Genomic DNA, 12,817 nt, shown 5'->3' on the forward strand with positions numbered 1-12,817 from the left:
ATGTTTTTTTTCCATTTGTATCATTTTATAGGAGGATCTCCTGGTAAAGAGAGAAAGAACGGTGGAGCTACTACATTTTGCATGGTAAGTCATGTAAAGAAAAAAGTTAGTTAACAATGAAAAAAAGAAAATATATTATCAATTTTGGAAGAGAGGAACAAAAACAATAATATTGAAAAGGTAAATAAGTGCAGCGTGATAGAATTACTTCTCACGCAAAGTTAAATTACACTCCAACAAAGAACTTCAAAACTAATAATGAGTCATTTCTACCTCGTGTCTGACAACTTTTGTCCAGATTAATGTAACGTAGTCAGATTAATTTGTCATTTCCGAATACAAGCCCAGATGCAGCAAAAACAAAGGTCAACAGTGTAGCATTTTACAGTTTCAATGATTCCCTCATCGCTTTCCTTTCCCTCTGCATCACGTGAACATATACGTAATGAGGGTGTAGCCAGAAAACAGCAGACACTCTTGTGCCGCATAAGAAAATGAAGCAGAATGCCTTAAATCCTGTTCATAGCAGAACAGAAGGCCGCACAGGAACAGATTTTCAAAGACAAAGGTGCGGCTGATGGAGAGGTAGCCCAGCACACGGAAAGGCAAGGGTGGCTTCTTCACTATGGCGAAGAAGCGTCACCCCACTGGCTGTGCCAGAAGCAGAAAAATAAAATGATAGTTTACTATTGTTTTATTTTTCTGCTTCTGGCACAGCCAGCAGTGAAGGGAGGGGTGGGACTGGGCCATGCGAGGGGAAAGAAAGGAGGGGAGAGTGCAACTAAGTCCGCATGTGTGTTTGGTTGGCCGTCTGAGGCCGTCCAAACACACATGCGCACTCAAGTTTCTCCAGCCCGCTGTGTTTAACAGCCGGGCTGGAGAAACTTCACAGACCACAGGGCTGTGTCTGAGCAGCAGTCGCTGCCACTCAGACCAATCCTGGCGCTGCTTTCATGCAAGGTTTTGCATGAAAGCGGCACCAGGATTGCTGGGGAGTCTGTGCTGGTGTCCCAGCAGCAAATGCTGGGACACCAGAAGAAGAGGAGCGTGAGGCGGCAGAAGGTAGCAGGGACGGAGGCAAGGTAAGTGCTTTTTTATTTTTACCTTGTCTCCACCCCAATCCCCCAGCACCCCCTTGAGTTATGCAGCAGCGGCTGCTGCAGAAAGGAAGCACTAGCGAAACTGGAATGCGGTGGCAGATTAATGTATGCAGTCTATGCTGCCGGTCACAGCCACCCTGAGCGAGAGCACTCGATGGGGCGTGCTCAATCATAGCCACTCCAACGAGGAGCTCATGCTGGAGCATGATTATGCCATTATGGTTAGACAATGTACAAGCCACCAAATTGGTAAAAGAAAATATTACTGGAAGTAAAAGGGAGATCCCACTTCAGTGAAAAAGGAACTCACAATAACTTGGTCCAGGAGGAACGCTTAACCATGAAAAATCCACATTAAGCCAGATTGCAGCACAATAGAGCACAGTAGATTGTGTGGAAAATCCTCTGCTTGACTTGTTGAGATGCTCTTTGCCCACTCGTCGCTATTGTGCACCCTAGCCTCCCTAGCCACAGATCCTGGTGACTCCAGATCAGACCAGGCTCAACTGACTTAAAATAGAATTCTCAATCAGATCATAACCAATCTGGAATGTCGGCAGCAACATTCCAGAAACTTCTTAGTTACCACAATTATGTAGGGCATTGAAATCTGTGCTAAAAGAGAGTGAGCTCCTCTGCTGCTGCTCATAATCAGCAGGATGACCCAGTAAATAATGAGAAAGTTTACAAACTGCAAGCTCAGAAATTTGATTGTGTAAGTAAGCAGAGGAAGGATGTGGCCCAACACATATTTGATTTTGCACATTCTGATAACAGAAATATAATTCTCTTTGTGGACCGGAGTCAAGGATTATGCTCAACTTTCAATCCTTTATTCTACAGCAGTATTCAAAGAAACAACTATCTTTCCCAAATGCCAAGGGAAAAGACTACAGAAAAACAACCAATCAACAGTCCATGTAACAGTCCATATAAACAGCCATCTTCCAGTGCATTTTTCCTTTCTTTCCTGCTACAGAGAAAGATAAGTGCTCTTGTTGATCCTAGTTTACTGTGCTTTTCCAGTTTGTTGTGCCTTTTTTATTGCTGTTTTTTGTGTAATTAGTGTGATCATGTCTCTGCCATGGGAGCGCATTCACCACTCCAATTGTAGCATTGGTTCTCTAGGGGGCCGCAGGGTGTGGTGATTCTGGTGGGCCGTAGACGGCATGGTGCCTTTGGAACATGCGTCATGTTTCTCGTTGACTCCGTAGGGAAAGCATGCCTCTTGAAACTATCAAAGAGACACCTTCCCTGCGAACCCCTTCCTCGAGCACCTCAGAAGTCCTTACGCACCGATTGGGTTCTGTACTTAAAACTGGGAAGCGGTGACAACCTTAATTCAGGTTGGTATTTGCAGGGACTTTACATACGTGTCATAATAAGAGCACGCAGCACTTGGCCACTTCAGGGGCCGGGCCCAGGCATACTTTACTCCCCGCATAAGCAAAGGGATTGGACCCCAGGTCTTGACCCAAAGTGCAGAAACAGTGTGCCAGCACGCCCCTTAGAGCCTGGGCTTTCTCAATTTATCATTGGCTGTGAGCCTTGTTGACAGGAATGTTTCTCGCCCCAGACCTTGGTCGCCCTACCTGCCATACCACTGTGCCTCTCTGCACGCCTTCTAAGGGTCTCTTATCTCTGCCCTGTTAACTCCAGGGTACTACCTATTAGGTGGTGTGCTCTATTGGCCTGAACATGTTTCTAGCACCACGATCTGGTACAATGTAGGCAAATGAGGAATATGTAGAGAAGGAGGCTATCTCGGTCCTCCCCATTGACAATAAGTTTTGTGAAGCAATGGACCCCTCCATCCACCATGCAGTGGCCTTGGCCATTGAGCCACTTGAGGGGTGCATTATTCAGTTAGCATATGCAGGCCGATTCCCTTAACCTCCCGGGGCCTCAGCCCCTACCTAAAGCCATATTGTTCTGGTTAGACCAGCAGGTGCAGTGCCCCCCTAAGCGCAGGATAGAGTCTGGGTGGATTTATCAGCTTTCAACAGGGTTACGCAGGAGCTTCTAGAGCCCCCAACACCCCCACTCCTGGCTACCTCGGTGGATGCCTTATGCACCCTTGGGGAGGTACCAGGGGTTTTGCCTTCTGGAGATGCAGACGATGACGACTCCCATAGGGATTCTAATGATGAGGCAGGCCCCTCAAGACCGTCCATCCACTGTGACGGCCTCCTTAGGATCCGACCCTCTTCAGGGACCTGGGGAGCCTTCTGATATGTTAGATCAGGAGGACTTGGTCCCCCCGCTCAGCGAAGTGGTTCCCCTCAGATAAAATTGGCTCCTACGTGGCTAATCGCCTCAGAAAGCCTCTTGAGAAGGAGGTCCGAGCGCAGTTTAGGGCAGAGTGTCCTCAAGTGTCCTCGGCCCTCTCATGTTTCTCCAAACATTCATCCATGTCCCCAAGAAGGGGATCAATAGGCCTTGGAATTCTTGCCAGGACAAACCCCTTGGCATGGTGAGTCCCCTCGCCAAAAGTTTGGAGCTAGTAGAAGAAGCTAAATTGTCCAGTGCCAGGCTCTCCCCTGAGGTCGTCTCTGGAGGGGCCCATCATGCAGTCATCTTTCTAGGTAACGCTAACTTCACCCTATCAACAGAGAGATGCTGTTTGCTGCTCATCAAGGTGGACCTTAAACTAGAGGACCTCACTTCTACAGAAGCTGTAGTGATGGCATTGGGGGGCTTGTTTGGTGACCCTTTTGTGAAGGGGTTGGCCAAATTTGTAGCTACCTTCATGCCCCTGGAAAAGGCCCAGTCCTCGATTAAAAAAGTATTTTTGTTGGGGTCGGTCATAGCAGAGGTCACTCAGCAGGCTATTTCTACATTCAAGGCCCTACAGGGGGACAGATCTACAGTAAAGGCCGGATCCAGTCCCACACCAGAGAGTTCTTCCTAACCAGAATGGACCAGTAGGATTAGGCTCCAGAGGCTTCACCAGGGACCACTTCCAGGGATCCCAAGCCAGTAAGTGTGTCTGTCCATACCCATTTAAACACCTGGGGTTGTCTGGCTCTGTTTATTCACAACTGGGAAGCTATTACCTGAGACGCCTGGGTGCTACAAATCATATGAGGCTTTCAAATAGAGCTTGGATTCATGCCCTGTGGTTTCCTCGCAAGAGCAGCAGAGGCTCATAGATCAAGAGGTGCACAACCTGCTCCTTAAGGAAGTGATAGCTCATTCTCAGCTGCACCCCTGGGGTTTCTTGAGCAACATCTTCCCGGTGGAGAAACGGTGCAGCGATCAGCACCTGGCTATCAACATTCAGCAATTCAATGGCTGGTTGGTCTACCACCATTTCAAAATGGAAAGGATTCATCTCCTTTGCGATCTGCCTGCCCAGCCGATTGGCTGGTTCGCTTAGACCTCAAAGATGCATACCACACTGTACCCATTTTTCCTCCACATCCTCAGTTCCTGCAGTTCCAATGGCGTGGGCTCATCTACGAATTCAAGACCATCCCCTTTGGTCTTTTTTCTGCCCCTTAGTGGTTCACCAAGGTCCTGAAACCGGTGGTGGAGCACCTGAGATCTTGGGGATATCGTCTTATAATTTACTTCCATGACTTCCTCATAATGGATTAGTGGCCCGTTCAATTACTGGATCAGCCAAAGGAAGCAATTCTCCTTCTAGAGGGTCTGGGCTTTATCATAAATACTGAAAAGTTGTTTCTGGTACCTCCCAAATAGATCACCTTCTTGGGCTTTGTTATCAGCTCGGTGGACAGGACCCTCAGTCTCCCTTCCAGAAAGATTCGCAGGGAGCTAAGTAAGACTGTCCAAACCCTCGACCTCCTTGCGTCAAGTGGCTCTGATAGTGGGTCTCATGTCTTCCTTTATCCAGGTCATTTTTCTTGTCTCTCTTCATTACTGGGTTCTCCAGCACCTCAAGGCCTTCCATCTATGCAGAGGCCTCCAGCATTCGGAGCAGATCCCTCCTACAGACGAAGTGAGGACAGAGATGAGATGGTGGCTAACTCACATGGAGGCATGGAATGGTCAAGCCATCTTTGGTTCTGATCCGGATCTCATCATCGAGTTGCACCATCATTATTGTGATTCCTTCACCAGCCGGAAGTGGTCGGCAGAAGATCGGGCCCTGCACATCAACTGTCTGAAGCTAATAGCAGGTTTGTTTGTGGTGTAGTGCGGACCAATGAGAAGGTGAATTGTTGCATGTTGCTGAAGATGGACAACTTTTCGGCAGTCCGCTACATAACTCACCTGGGGGGCACCCAATCAAAAGTCTTTGCAGACTTTACCAAGGAGTTTTGGAATTATTGCTTGGGCAACAACATTTCGGTCTTAGCGGAATATCTTCCTATGGCGTCCAACCAGATTGCAGATTGGTGCTCAAGGGAGTGGCCTGGCATAGATTTGAGGCAGTTAGATCTGCACATTTTCTTGCAGCTGAATTCACGATCGGGTCCATTCTCAGTAGATTTATTTACATCCCGGCTTGATCACCAGCTTCCAGGATACTTTATCCAGATCCACAGGCCATTGCAACAGATGCCTTCCTTCAAGATTGGTTGAAGGCTATGCATTTCCCTCCGTTTGCCTTAATCACAAGATTATCGGCACAAATTCAGAGGCAACAGATGGACGTGGTACTGATCACACCAGTGTGGCGATCTCAAGGGTGGTTTCCAGTTCTTCTGGAACTTTCCAATATGTCTTCCCCAGGCTCCAGATATTTTGCAGAATACTCTAGGCCAGCGTCATCCATTAGTCCTCCAATGGAGGATTACTGGGAAAGGTGGAGAGTCCCAGTGCTTTCACAGGATGCTGAGAGACTGCTCGCCACAGCCTAGGCTGATGGCACCACCAAACACTAAAAATCTGCATGGTCCAAATGGGTATGTTGGTGTATTCAATGCAGTGAGGATTCCAGGGGGTGTGATGTTGTCCAAATCCTAAATTATTTGGCCTCCTTGGCTTTACAGGGTCTGTCTGGCCTATAGGATAGTGAACTCTTACCATTCCACCATTTCAGCAGGTCACTTGCCTGTGCAAGGAACCTTAGTAGGGGAACACCCATAATATGTAAAATGCTGAGGGCAATCCAACTCTCATTGCCTCCCGGAAACTCGCTACTCGGATCTTTGGGACGTCAATGTGGTGTTAAATCTCCTTTGGTTGAGGAATGAATATCTCTCCTGTAAGCAATCAGACAAATTGGCAATGCTTCTGTGTCTGGCGTCCTGCTACAGAGTCTCTGGACATTTCAAGTCGGGATTTCATCCGCAAGGGGTCACCTTTAAAATTTCTAGGGAGAACTAAAACAAATTTGCATATAGTCTCTTATCCGGTTTTTGATGAACGCCCCAAACTCTATATTGTGCGTTGCATAAAGGCGTGTGAACAGCTCACGGAAGACCACTATACCCTGGGGGAACAGCAGCTTTTAATATCCGTAATAAAGCCTTTCAAAGCAGTCTCTTCCCCCACCATTGCTCACGGAGTCTGTAGGGTGATGCAAGAAGCTGGCATTAATCTGTCAATATTTGGAGCCCATTCTGTCAGGGGGCAAAGGCCTCAAAAGCCTTTTCGCTAGGGGCTAAATTAGAGAGGGTTTTGAATACTGCTGACTGGCCTTCGAGCTCTATATTTAAGACATTTTACTTCAAATCAGTAACCGGTGTGGTTACTTTGGTCATGGACAAGCTTTGAACAACCATAATCCTCACCTACCAGTCATGACATAAAAAGGAAAAATGTCCTAGTAATAGAAAGGAAAGTTTTAATTTTGTTAAGGACATAGAGGTGAATATTAATCCCTCCTGGCTAAAGCAGCACTCACCCTGTAACAAGGGTATTGCTTCTCCAGGGTTGTCGGTTCTCCTTCCGGATTCTCCACTGGGTGTAAGTATACTGCTTTTGAGTTTTCTTAATAGATGGTTTACTTATTGTCTTTCCTTTAAGGTATGACACTTGTTGCTTTGTCATGTCTGTTGCGAGCTACGGAAGGTTTTTTTCTTTAGGGTGATTTAGTTACCCTGTATTTATATTTTTTCTCTTCAGGCAACGAATCAACAAACGGTGATTAATGAGGGACAGTTCTCCTGTTGCATCAAGAAAGAGGAAGTGCACTGGAAGATGGCTGCTTATATGGACTGTTACATTGACTGTTGATTGGTTGTTTTGTCAGTAGTCTTTTCCCTTGGCATTTTGGGAAAGGTAGTTCTTTCTTTGAATACTGCTAAAGAATAATGGATTGAACATTGAGCATAATCCTCACCTCCGTGTCCTTAAAAAAAATGAAACTTTCCTTTACGTTTGCTAGGAAATTTTTAATTCTGAGGGCTTTGAAGAGTCTCCTAGTTGAAGAGTGACACAAGCTCCATATCTTTCTAGCAATAGTTATTCAGGTGGTACTTTTCTAGCCAGGCAATCTGATCATTTTGTGAACAGAGAAAGGTTATTTGTTCTAAGTTCCAGAGAGGTCAGAAATGTTTCTGTACAAAATACTGAGAAAGGGGAAGATACTATCAGGAGGGGCTTACTTATCCGGGGGTGATGAATAATAGCCCATGTCTTCTATGACTGTATATATAGCCGTAAAAGTGTTCTGTTACTAACACCTGTATAAAACTCACTAAATCTAAAACATAAATGTTACTTAATAAGAAGGACTATATATATGTATTTACTACTATACGTCTGGCATTTTTAGTCCTAGGAATAAAATTCCAACCCCACCCTTTTCATTGGTAATGAGGGAAGTGGGGTTAACTATTTATGAGGTCTGGGATTACTGTGTAGTTTTCTACTTTGAGCACTTCTGTGCTTTGTGTACTTTGCTAAAACTTTACCCCTTTACCCATGAGTTAGCACATTGATAAACAGTTCATTTTCTTCATCATGAAAATGCATTAAAGATATTTAAATAACAAGGAAGGTACAATTCTAAACATCTGACATCAGTTATGGACACTATGGTTTGAAATTGATGAAGTATAGAGTGCAACTCCAGAAACAATTGACCATAGAGATATAGATTACGTATCTAGCTAGCTCAAGCAGAAACAGTTAACAAGCATTGTCAAGGCTAATAGGTCTCAGCTTTAAATGACCAAGTTTGAGATACGATCTAACAGGAAGAACTGCCAACTTTGCAACTGGGGAACCAGGTTCGACTCCTGGTATCTTGTGATTCTTGGACAATCACTTAATCTCCCCATGCCTAAAAAAATGAATCTGACCTCATGTAATGGGCTGCATTACATGAGGTCAGATTCTTTTTTTGGATTCATGAAAAGTGCACTAATGCTCTTGGGCCAAGATTGCACTATATAAAACCAACAAAAAATTGTTAAAAGGGGGGTTAGAAAACATATGCACTCCTATGAAGTGCCCCAAGTAAATTAAACAAAATATGCCATGGAAGGACACAACTCCTTCTTTCTCAACACTGAGGTTGAAATGCTCAGATGTGGGACCAACAGTAGAATAGAGAGGAAAACCATTGAAACAGAAGTGGACAATTTGGATATATAATAAAGTCATCCAATTCCGAGGATGGGGCTCAGCCAAAGCCTAAGCATAGGGTATGTATTGGAAACAGTAGGTCTACTTGTCTGTAGCTGAGACCTAAACATTAAATTGGACACCCAGATGTTCTCCTCAAGTGCATAAATGTTTTTTGGAGTATTCAAACAATCCCCAGGGTGATGTACCTGAAGAAGTCATGAAGAAAATATGTTCTACATCTTAAGCAAGGGTCTTTTAATATAAAAACATGCCTTTACAGTAATGAGGGGAAAACTGATTTAAGTTATCATAGAATACTAAATTCATGAAACATTGAAAAACAGTAGTAGCGTTCCCCAAACAAATGCATGATGTAATATTCGTAATGCAGAAATGAACGCAGAAGGCTGTCTTCTTCCACGTGTTGCCTTCCTTAATATACAGAAAAATAATACACAAGTCTATTTTTTGGTAAAGACTTGAGCTCCATGAATGAATTATTAAAAAAAGCTATTTATTAAGAAATAAGAGATATCTATCCTTGATTGTGATCTTATTCAAATGCCTATAATGAATTCCACAGCCTTAGTTATCAATTCTTCTTGGGGGAAAAAACAAAACGCCCCAAAGCAAGAGAAGAAGATGGAACAGTCAGACATTTTTGTAAATTCTTTTGGTGATAGGACTTTAAAACTTTCCTTGCTTTCTCGTTTACAGAGTGCATGGGCACCCATAGGAAATATCATCAACAGGTTCAGGGGGAGTGGCACAATCAAATTACCAATAAAGAGGAGAACACAAACTTCAGGTTTACAAAAGAAAACTGGAGAAAAGGCATGATACTATAGTGGCACCGACGACCTGCTAGCTACTAAAACCTTCAATGGCTCAAGTCAAAAGAACATCATCAATACCTTTCATAACAGAGGTAATAAAGGGTCTGTAGCATGAGTTGACCAACTGATATAAGTATTATGTATCTTCAACCAGGGAATTCCAAAACGTACGGCATGATTTTGAGATGTAATAAAGTCAAAGAATCTTATCTCAGGTTGATCACCAAAAGGCACTTGTAGTGGAGAAGAAATGTCACTTATTAGTCCACAAGTCTAAGGTGAGTCATTGAGAGTTCAAATCACCTCTGGAATTTTCTTACAAATGTTATTCTATAAGGTCTAGTCCTGATTTATAAACATCCAACAGACCCCACTGTCCAGCAAAATAGAGATATAAACAAGCTATCATTCATCAATTGTTATGATGATAGGTAAGAGGAATAATTGGTTGTCATAGAAGAACCAATATAAGGGAGCCAACGCACTTCTGTTTTCTCAGGAAAGGATCAATGACCTTGACCCTTCTTCAAAGGCTGAGTTATAATCTTAAAGGGAGGGAACATCTTCACATTTCATCACTGTGTCATTGAGAATGTCAAGACTCAGGGGGTCATTCCGACCCGACGGAAGCACCACCAACAGGCTGGCGGTGCTTCCTTGCCCATTCTGACCGCGGCGGTAAAGCCGCGGTCAGAAAACCGGGGCCGGCGGTTTCTCGCCGGTTTACCCCCGGCTGGGCGAATCCGCCAGGGCAGCGCTGCAAGCAGCGCTGCCTTGGGGATTCTGACCCCCTTCCCGCCAGCCTGTTTCTGGCGGTGTTCACCGCCAGGAGGAGGCTGGCGGGAACGGGTGTCCTGGGGCCCCTGGGGGCCCCTGCACTGCCCATGCCACTGGCATGGGCAGTGCAGGGGTCCCCTAGCAGGGCCCAGGGCGGCTTTTCACTGTCTGCTTAGCAGACAGTGAAAAGCACGACGGGTGCAACTGCACCCGTCGCACACCCGCAACACCGCCGGCTCCATTCGGAGCCGGCTTCTGTGTTGCAGGCATCCTTCCCGCTGGGCCGGCGGGCGCTACCTTGGGTAGCGCCCGCCGGCCCAGCGGGAAGGTCAGAATGCCGGCAGCGGTCTTTTGACCGTGGATCGGCCAAATAGCGGTTCCCGCCAGGCGGGCGGCAACCGCCACCCGCCGGGGTCAGAATGACCCCCTCAGTGTTCTGGGTTGAGTCAGTTAATCCAGGCTGGCCTGGGGATACGACCCTGTTGAATTGTCTCAAAATTACAAATTTTCAGCTAGCTAGAGAGGTCCTGGATTTCACTTCATGCGTCTACATACAAGTCTGTATCAAATGTCCATCATTTCTGTAATCAGGCACAACTCAGCCCTGAATCTAACAAAGAACCTCTCTCAGATCCAACATTGTCTTCAAGAGACAATGGTATCATGGAAGTTTCAGATTCACCAATAAAGAGCATTACGGAAAACTGAGCAACAAACTTTCTTCTTTCCCTGAATTCAATTATAATTAATAGTGTCAAATCAATAAGTTCTGAAAAAAGGAGCAGACTGGGGAGGTGGGGGCATATGAACAACAGAGCTGTTTTGTTAAATGTTGTGAGACTCTCTGCAATGGCTAAATTTTTCATCATTTTATGTTACTACTGTAGCAGGTCACTTTTTCTAAGTACCAATTGCTGTATTAAGTGAGAAAATAAACAAATGTTTTATAAGAAAGAAGTTGAGAAAAAGAAGTACAACACAAAGATCAACCCTATGCTGTTTATCCATGTCAAACTAAATCATCTGAGTTCTTTGAAACAAAATACATTTAGAAGTCAACTGGTGAAAATAGTTCACATAAGTCAAACATCTATTGAATCATAGTCTCCTCAATTGAGTGCTCTAAATCTGGGTGTTCAAACATTTTAAAAGTTGACAAGAAGACATCATGGAATTACAAACAAAAAACTGGATACCAGAGGTGTTGCCCAAGCCAACGCAGGATCAGTAAAGATACTAATCAGATAACCCACTTTGTCTTGATCATGATTAAATCGATGAGGGCAAAGGGCAAAATGAGTCCAAAGGCTCTTGTAACTTAACTGAATCCCTAGAAACACGTGGGGAACTTGAGCGGACTTCTGGGGTACCTGTAGACCGTAACCGTGCCACTAAGTTCTGCTTTAGCACTGAATTCTCAAAGACACAATTGTTGCAATTCTTGGCCGAGGTCCTGAGAATGGTCCATAGTACTATAGACCCTTTGTAGTCAGTGGTGTAGCAGTGTGCCGAGGACTGAAAGCAAAGATGGTCTCTCATAAGCTTTTGCGTATTATCCAAGAAAATGGTTAGTCCTACCCATAGCCATGTTGCCACACTGCACAGAACAACATATGTGAAAAGGTGACAGGTGTCGCCTTTAGAGACACACAGTTACGAGGAAACACCCACAAAAGGAAAATATCTCCTTTGGAAATGATTCTTGACTGAAGATGTAGACCGTGTTGGTAACAACAGCATGACACCGCAGTACTCCTGAACATCATGAAAGAGAAAAGAGCCAGGCAAAAACAAAAGATCAGCAGGAGGTTAGATCCATGGTGCATTCCAACTGCTTGAGCAAAGGATGATAACTAGAGCAGAAAATTACAGTTCGAAGGGGATAATTCATGAAGGAGCAATTCCAATCAAGGCAGCCCGCCAAAAATTCCTGGTGGTAAGGATACTGGCAATAGGAATACTAATTTCTGTTACCACTACAGGACTCCCCAACCCCCCCCCCTCCTTGTAGGAGCCCCCCACCCCTGATCCCACCAGGAGCACCTCACCCTCCCAAGCAGCAACATCCCCTCTCCCTCCTACCCCAGAGCCACGTTCTGACCCCCTGATCCCTCTACTGAGCCCCAGCGATGTTATATGGCTGGCGGTGTTGTGATGACGTGGGGATGCCAGCGGAGCAACCTCCACTAGACTGCCAGTATGGCTGCTGGAGGCTCTCCGCCCAATTTATGGTGGAGAGCTGCCTGGAGTCATAATAAAGCGGTCTCAAGACCGCCATCACTGGCGGTCTCCTGGCGGGCGTGACTTCAGAGGTCAACTGTTTTGACCGCCGAAGTCAAAATGAGGGCCTAAGTCTTTTTGGCCCTGAGACTTCAGAAAACAGGAGGCAAGCTCAATCCAAACCCTTGGAGAACATTTTTGGGGAAGGCAGAGTCCTTCTCAGCAAAGTCAAAGACCAGCAGGGAAGCAGTCTTTCCCAGCAAAGCAGTCCAGATGAGTCAGTCATTTGGGCAGCCAGGTAGTTCCTCTTGAGAGGATGCAGGTGTAGGTCCAGAAGTGTCTGGTTTGGTGGGGTCAGAGACCCAGTTTATATACCCAAAAATGCCTTTGAAGTGG

Source organism: Pleurodeles waltl, chromosome 6 (assembly GCF_031143425.1).
Source record: "Pleurodeles waltl isolate 20211129_DDA chromosome 6, aPleWal1.hap1.20221129, whole genome shotgun sequence".
Classification (NCBI taxonomy): Eukaryota; Metazoa; Chordata; class Amphibia; order Caudata; family Salamandridae; genus Pleurodeles; species Pleurodeles waltl.